The following is a 6000-nucleotide window of genomic DNA, read 5'->3' on the forward strand; positions in this document are numbered from 1 at the left end:
TCAAAAGAAAGAACTGGAAACAGTTTCTAGAGCAAACACTGACAATTACACTGAAAATGGATACACTTCCTAAAAGTGTTGCAATTTGAAGGTAAAAGTTTTAGATTTTCTAAAACTCAATCTAACGAGTTTTCAACTTTTCATACAATTAAGTTTTGCTGTATATGCATTTCAAAATCCACATCAAATGCAAATAAGGGAATTAAGCATTCCAAAACTGTTTTGGAACAGTTTCCCATTCAATTTTTTTAATTAAAAATAATCTTTCGGAAAATACTTTTCCCCCCCATTTATATAAGGTTTTTATAAATCACAAGGAAACTGTGGGTTTTGTTTTGGCATGCCACTGATTTCAAGACTTTTTAAAACAATGAGCCTAAATACCACTAAGGCTTTGCTTTTAATTTTTGTACTTGATCAATTTTATTATAAAATTCATCCTCAAATTTACAACTATTGTCATTGACACGATCCCATTGAAGAAATAATTGCTCTTGAGAGAAATGAACTGCTGGGGCCAAAGCAATAGAACAGCAGGTACATGCCTTTCACACGGCCTACCTAGGCTCAAGCCCTGGTACCCCATATGGTCTCCTGAGCCCCAAGGAGTGATTCCTGAGCACAGAGCCAAAAGTAAGCACTGAGCACTGCCAGGTAAGGCCACCATTAACTCTGAGGTTTCTTTTTTTAAAAAAGTTAATTTCAAGCTTAAACAAAGTAGTCATTTAAGTATGTGCTGATAAATCAATGGTGCTCACTAAACAGTACTTCTCTTTATAATTTGCAAGGTTCAAGGACACTTTCTCCAATTCAGTGCAAACCACCCAAGAATGAATGAGGTGTATGTACACACTGCACCATGCAATGAACAGAGTTAAATTATACCCATAAAACAGATGTTCAAAAATCTTGCTTCAGGGGCCGGTAAGATAGGAGAGAAGGTAAGGTGCCTGCCTTGCATAGGCAGACTTGAGTTCAGCCCCTGGCACCCTACAGGGTCCCCTGAGCAAGCTAGAAGGGATCCCTGAAGGCAGAACCAGGAGTAATCCCTGAGCATCTCCTGGTGTGGCCCGATTCCCTCACAGACACACACCCAAAAAAGCCCTTGCTTTAAAAGTGTAACTAAGAATTGGCACATTTCTGCAAGTACAAGCTGCTACTTCATAAAAGAATGTGTATTCCGTGGAGGTCGAGTTTGACAGTTCCCTTAAACCAAGAGACACTCCACAGCTTCAGAACAAATACACAAATAGTAACTAACATATTTCTGAAAGCTCCTTTAAAGAAGTAAGTACACTATTTCAAATAAAAACATTCCAACTTCTCATTCCACTTCTCCTGAGACATCACAGGACAAGTACCAGAAATTATTTTTATCTGATAACCTGACAAGAATAATGTACTTACACCTGGATTAAAAGTATTAAAAGATCTGATCCAGGTCAAATTCTAAATTTACATTTCAGCAGTCATAGGACAGTAATCTCACATAGATTACTTCTCTTAGTCGATGGGGGGCGGAAAACCCAGGCTGAAATGAAACAGGTGATTCAAACACACTCACCTAACTAGAAATGTAGGAAATACCAGTGAACTACTGTAAAACGCTGTTTATGCTTATGCAAGCTACACTGTAAACTTACTTCACTGCATGGAATTAAAGTGGTGAGACGATGGGTACCCAGAGATCCTATTTTTAAACCAAAAACAGAGTTGCCGTGTCTAACAAGCACTGTCTACAAGGAACAGCGGACTCGAACAGCTAAAATCCGACCACTCCCCAGAAAGACGCAACACGCAAGAACGATTCAAGCACATCTATATGTTGTCAGCAAAGATCATCGTTGCACAAAACACCCGAAAGTTCCCAACAGCAAGCAATCCTCCCTCACCCTCTCTCTTCTGTTAACGAACAGCACCCCCCCACCCCCACACACAAAAGTTCTTTTCCACCTGCGTCCGACTCTTCCTTTTCATAGGCAGCTTTCCCTGCCCAGGCAGAAGGGGGGGGACACAAGAAAAAAGACAAAAAAAAAAAAGTGTGTGGCTCAAAGCGCTCTGCACCAGGGCAGGGACGGGCAGGGGAGAAACCCTCTGACAGCGTCCGCCTTGCCCGGCCACCCCTAAACGCCCTGTAACCGGCTTTACAAACACGTAGCGCAGAAGTAACGCGCGCGGCGAGCGCGGGGCTCGGCCCCTCCGCTACAAACGCGGCCGGGGGCCACCAGCAAACCCTCCCGGACCCGGGCGGGCGAGGGGATGGGGACACCCATCCCGACCCGACGTCCCGCACGCCCGGGAGTTGGGAGAGAACAAGGTGAGCAGCCTTGTGCTCGCAGCCAGGGGGGCGGGGGGCGGGGGGTGGCCGCCAGATTCCACCAAGCCCACGAAACGCACACACGCACCCTTAAGCGCGAAAAGCCCGGGGTTCGGAAGTTGCTCCGAAGTGGGTTCCCGGGAGAAGAGGGCGACGTCCGGTTCGGGGCGGACGGCACTGCAGGGGCCGCCGGGGATGAACCGGGCATCGGGGCGCGCCGAGGAGAGTCGCTCCAGCGGCGGGCGCGACGGGCCCGGCTCCGGGGGGTGCGGACCCGCCCCGCGGTGCCCCGGCGCCCCGCAAGGAGCCCTCGGAGGAGGAGCGCAGCCTCGACAAAGTCACTGGTCCGAGGAGGCCGGCCACCTGCCAGGCAACGCCGCGGCACGAACGCGGCCGCGCGCCGCCCCTCCGCCGCCGAGGCTGCAGCGGGGACGTCGGCCGGGCCGGGGGCGCCTCCCCGCGGGGCGCCGGGCCCCTCCCGGCCCGGTCTCGGCCCCCACAGCTCGCCCGCCCCCCCCACCCCCCGGAGCCGGGCGCCGCACGCCCGGGACCGACAGAAAGCTTCCGGCCGGGCGCTCCCGGCGGCCGCGGGCCCAGAGACGCCGTCTGCCCTCGGCGCCGCGAGTGACACTCACCGGCCCGAAACCTCGAAGGAAACCGGCAGCTCCGGGGGCGGCGGCGGCAGCGGCAGCAGGAACCGAACATCCAAAATGGCGGCTCCCTCGGCCTCACCACCGCGACTGCAGGCGGAGGGATCCCGGGCGGCGGGGAGGGAGTTTTTAACTAACTTCGCGCCCGGCCGCGGCGGCTCCCGTCCCTGCCGGCCTCTCCCGGTCGACGCCGCGTCCCCTCACGGCGACCCCTCGCGCCTCCCTGCCCCCCGGAGCCGAGAACCGGGGGCCCCCGCCGAGGACTATTTGTCAAGGAGGAGGTGACTGCTCCTGGCAGAGCGACGCAAAGCGTAGCCAGGGGGTTCGGGGCTGTCACTGATGACGCGAGACGCAGCTGCCGAGTCACCGCTGCGAAGGGTCTGAGCGAGAAAGATCCGGCCGCGCTCGCAGCCCACGGACATTGGTTCCGCGGGCCGGCGGGAAGGGGCGGGGCCTGGAGGCCGGGAGGCGGAAGCTGTGCGACCAGGAAGCGGCGCGGTGGGGGCGGGGCCACCCGCAGGGGGCGGGGCCGGGGGGGTCTGGAGGGCTGCGAGGGTCTTGGAGCGCACCTGAGCCCGACCTAGTCCCGGGAGATCCCAGCGTCTGTCCTCGCCTCGGAGAGGGGCTTTCTCTTTAGGTGAGCTTCAGGAGCACGTTCCTGTGCATCTCGGATTCCCTGGTTTTCCGGCGTCTTGGTCACGCACGGTGACGCAGAATGAAGTGCCAGCTCAGTGACCCCGCTCCGCCCCAGGCCCTGGACAAGTTCTTCGACTCTCGGGGTCCCCCGCTTCCCCGTAGGTCGAGAGCGTTTGGAGCAAGCGAGAGCGAAAACCCTTTTGCAGTGTGGGGGGCCCCCTGCCTGTGACGCCTTGAACTAGTGACCCGAGCCAAAGAAAGTCTTACCTGGCAATTCCAGCCTTGATAAATAATGACTAACCCGTGACGAGGGTATTTTCCATGTGAACTTGGCCCATTTAAAGGAAAGGTGACCTACCTAAACGAAAATCTCCGGGCAAATTGGCAGTGAAGTACCACAGAGGTGAATAAAGCACAGCACCTGCCTGGATGCCAAAGAGAAAGGAACTAATTAGGAATCTTGAGTTTTAATTTTATTTTTTAATCTTGGGGCTACACCTGGCAGTGCTGAGGGGCTTGCTCCTGGCGGTGCTCAGGAAATCGTGTGCCAGGAATCCAACCGGCATGCAAAAAATGCACTCCAGTCCTTGGAGATATCTCCCTGACCCCACAAATTTGGAATTTTAGGCTAGGGTGTCATAGGTTGCACTGTTTTTTTAACCTTCGACAGTCACTTTCAGGCAGGATTTCAAAACATTTTACCAAATAACTGAGTTGAGCCGCCCCACCTGTAGGTTGGTTTTTTTTGTTGGTTTTTTTTTTTTTTTTTTTTTTTTTGCTTTTTGGGTCACACCTGGCATTGCACACGGGTTCCTCCTGGCTCTGCACTCAGGAATTACTCCTGGCGGTGCTCAGGGGACCATATGGGATGCTGGGAATTGAACCCAGGTCAGCCGCATGCAAGGCAAATGCCCTACCCGCTGTACTATCTCTCCAGCCCCTGTAGTTTTATTTTTGATTTACTGGGGCCTGCCAAGTGGCTGGGAAGAAAAGAAAGCCGGGATGCAACAGTATTAATTACACTTTGTAATTCTTAAATACACTTTATAATTCTTAAGTGTTTGTCGCTTTTTTATTTTGAGGTGTCAGAGTCCAACCCAGTGCCTCACACCCTGGAAAGGTGTTGCTCTTGCTGCGCCACCCCCCAGACCTCACCTGGTTTCTTTTTAAAACCACTTTTCTCCCTACCCTTATGTCTAACCTAACTGGCTTTCCATAAGCCCCTCTGAGTCAGACCAGTCACGCATAACAAACTTTATTTATGAATAAGGAAACTGAGGCTGGGGGAAGCTGTAACTTCCTGCAAGAACCCTTTTCACGCTTCGCTGAGGTCCTGCCGGATGGTGCCAGCTTTCTGAGAAGAAAGCAGTACTTCCACCCCTTATTCTGATGGTGGAATCAACTTAGCATGCATGGTTTGGAAACAGATGCTTCTGGAATGTATTCCCCTCTTATCCTTTCCGTGATGGACTGTACAGAGTAGTCCGGAATCTCATAGCTATTAATAGTATAAAACTGCAACACCATAATGGTGCCCTAGGAGGGATTCCTTTGAGCCAGGGTTCTGCATGAACATAAAGTACAGTGGGGGTGGGAAAGCGAGTTAAGGGGGGTTGGGCCACACCCAACCTGGATTTGATCCCTGGTATCACAAATGACATATTTTAAGTCGTATTTGTATACAATAGATCTATTTGTATACAATAGATCGCACTGTCCCGTTGTTCATCAATTTGCTCGAGTGGGTACCAGTAATGTCTCCATTGTGAGACTTGTTACTGTTTTTGGCATATTAAATACGCCACGGGTAGCTTGCCAGGCTCTGCCGTGAGGGACAGAGGAATTGAATCCTGGTCAGCCACGTGGAAGGCATGTTGCCCCCGCCCCCAGGCTCTCATTAGGGAGACAACAGCCAAAGCAGGAAAGGAACAAAATCCAAAATGCTGCTTTTTCTTGTTTTGTTTGACCTGCAGCAAGTTAGGTGCTAAGTACGGCACTGCCCTTAAGGTAGGCAAGATCATTCAAAGAGCAGAGATGCTTCAGGTACTTACAAGTTGTGGCCTGGTGACTGGCACTTAGTAGTGGCTCAGGGGGCAGAGTGACAGCACGGTGGGAGGGTGCTTGCCTTGTACCCGGCCAACCTGGGTTTAATCCTTGGTACCACACATGGTTCCCCAATCCCACCATGAGTGATCCCTGAGCACAGAGCTCAGAGTAAGACCTGAGCACTGCCAGATGTGCGCCCCCCCCAAAAGGTAGCTCAATAAATTTCAAAAAGTTCTCTGTTCTCTTGAGAATAAATATTACCATCTTCATTTTAGAGATAAAAAAAAAAAACAGAATCTCAGAAACAGAATGATTTGTCATGCCTTCATACAGCAAAACTATACATCCCTA

At 51.8% G+C, this 6000-nt stretch overlaps 1 protein-coding gene across 1 annotated transcript in view; it reads right to left on the reverse strand.

Moving 5' to 3' along the window:
- The window catches only part of AP1G1 (adaptor related protein complex 1 subunit gamma 1), a 77522-nt gene extending 74222 nt beyond the window's left edge, over window positions 1-3300 (reverse strand). Inside the window, exon 1 of the mRNA XM_004600547.3 lies at window positions 2953-3300. The gene's annotated coding sequence lies outside the window, so the exon portion shown is untranslated. The remainder of the gene's footprint in view (window positions 1-2952) is intronic.
- Window positions 3301-6000: the final 2700 nt, after the last annotated feature.

Source organism: Sorex araneus, chromosome 8, assembly GCF_027595985.1.
Source record: "Sorex araneus isolate mSorAra2 chromosome 8, mSorAra2.pri, whole genome shotgun sequence".
NCBI classification, from domain to species: Eukaryota; Metazoa; Chordata; class Mammalia; order Eulipotyphla; family Soricidae; genus Sorex; species Sorex araneus.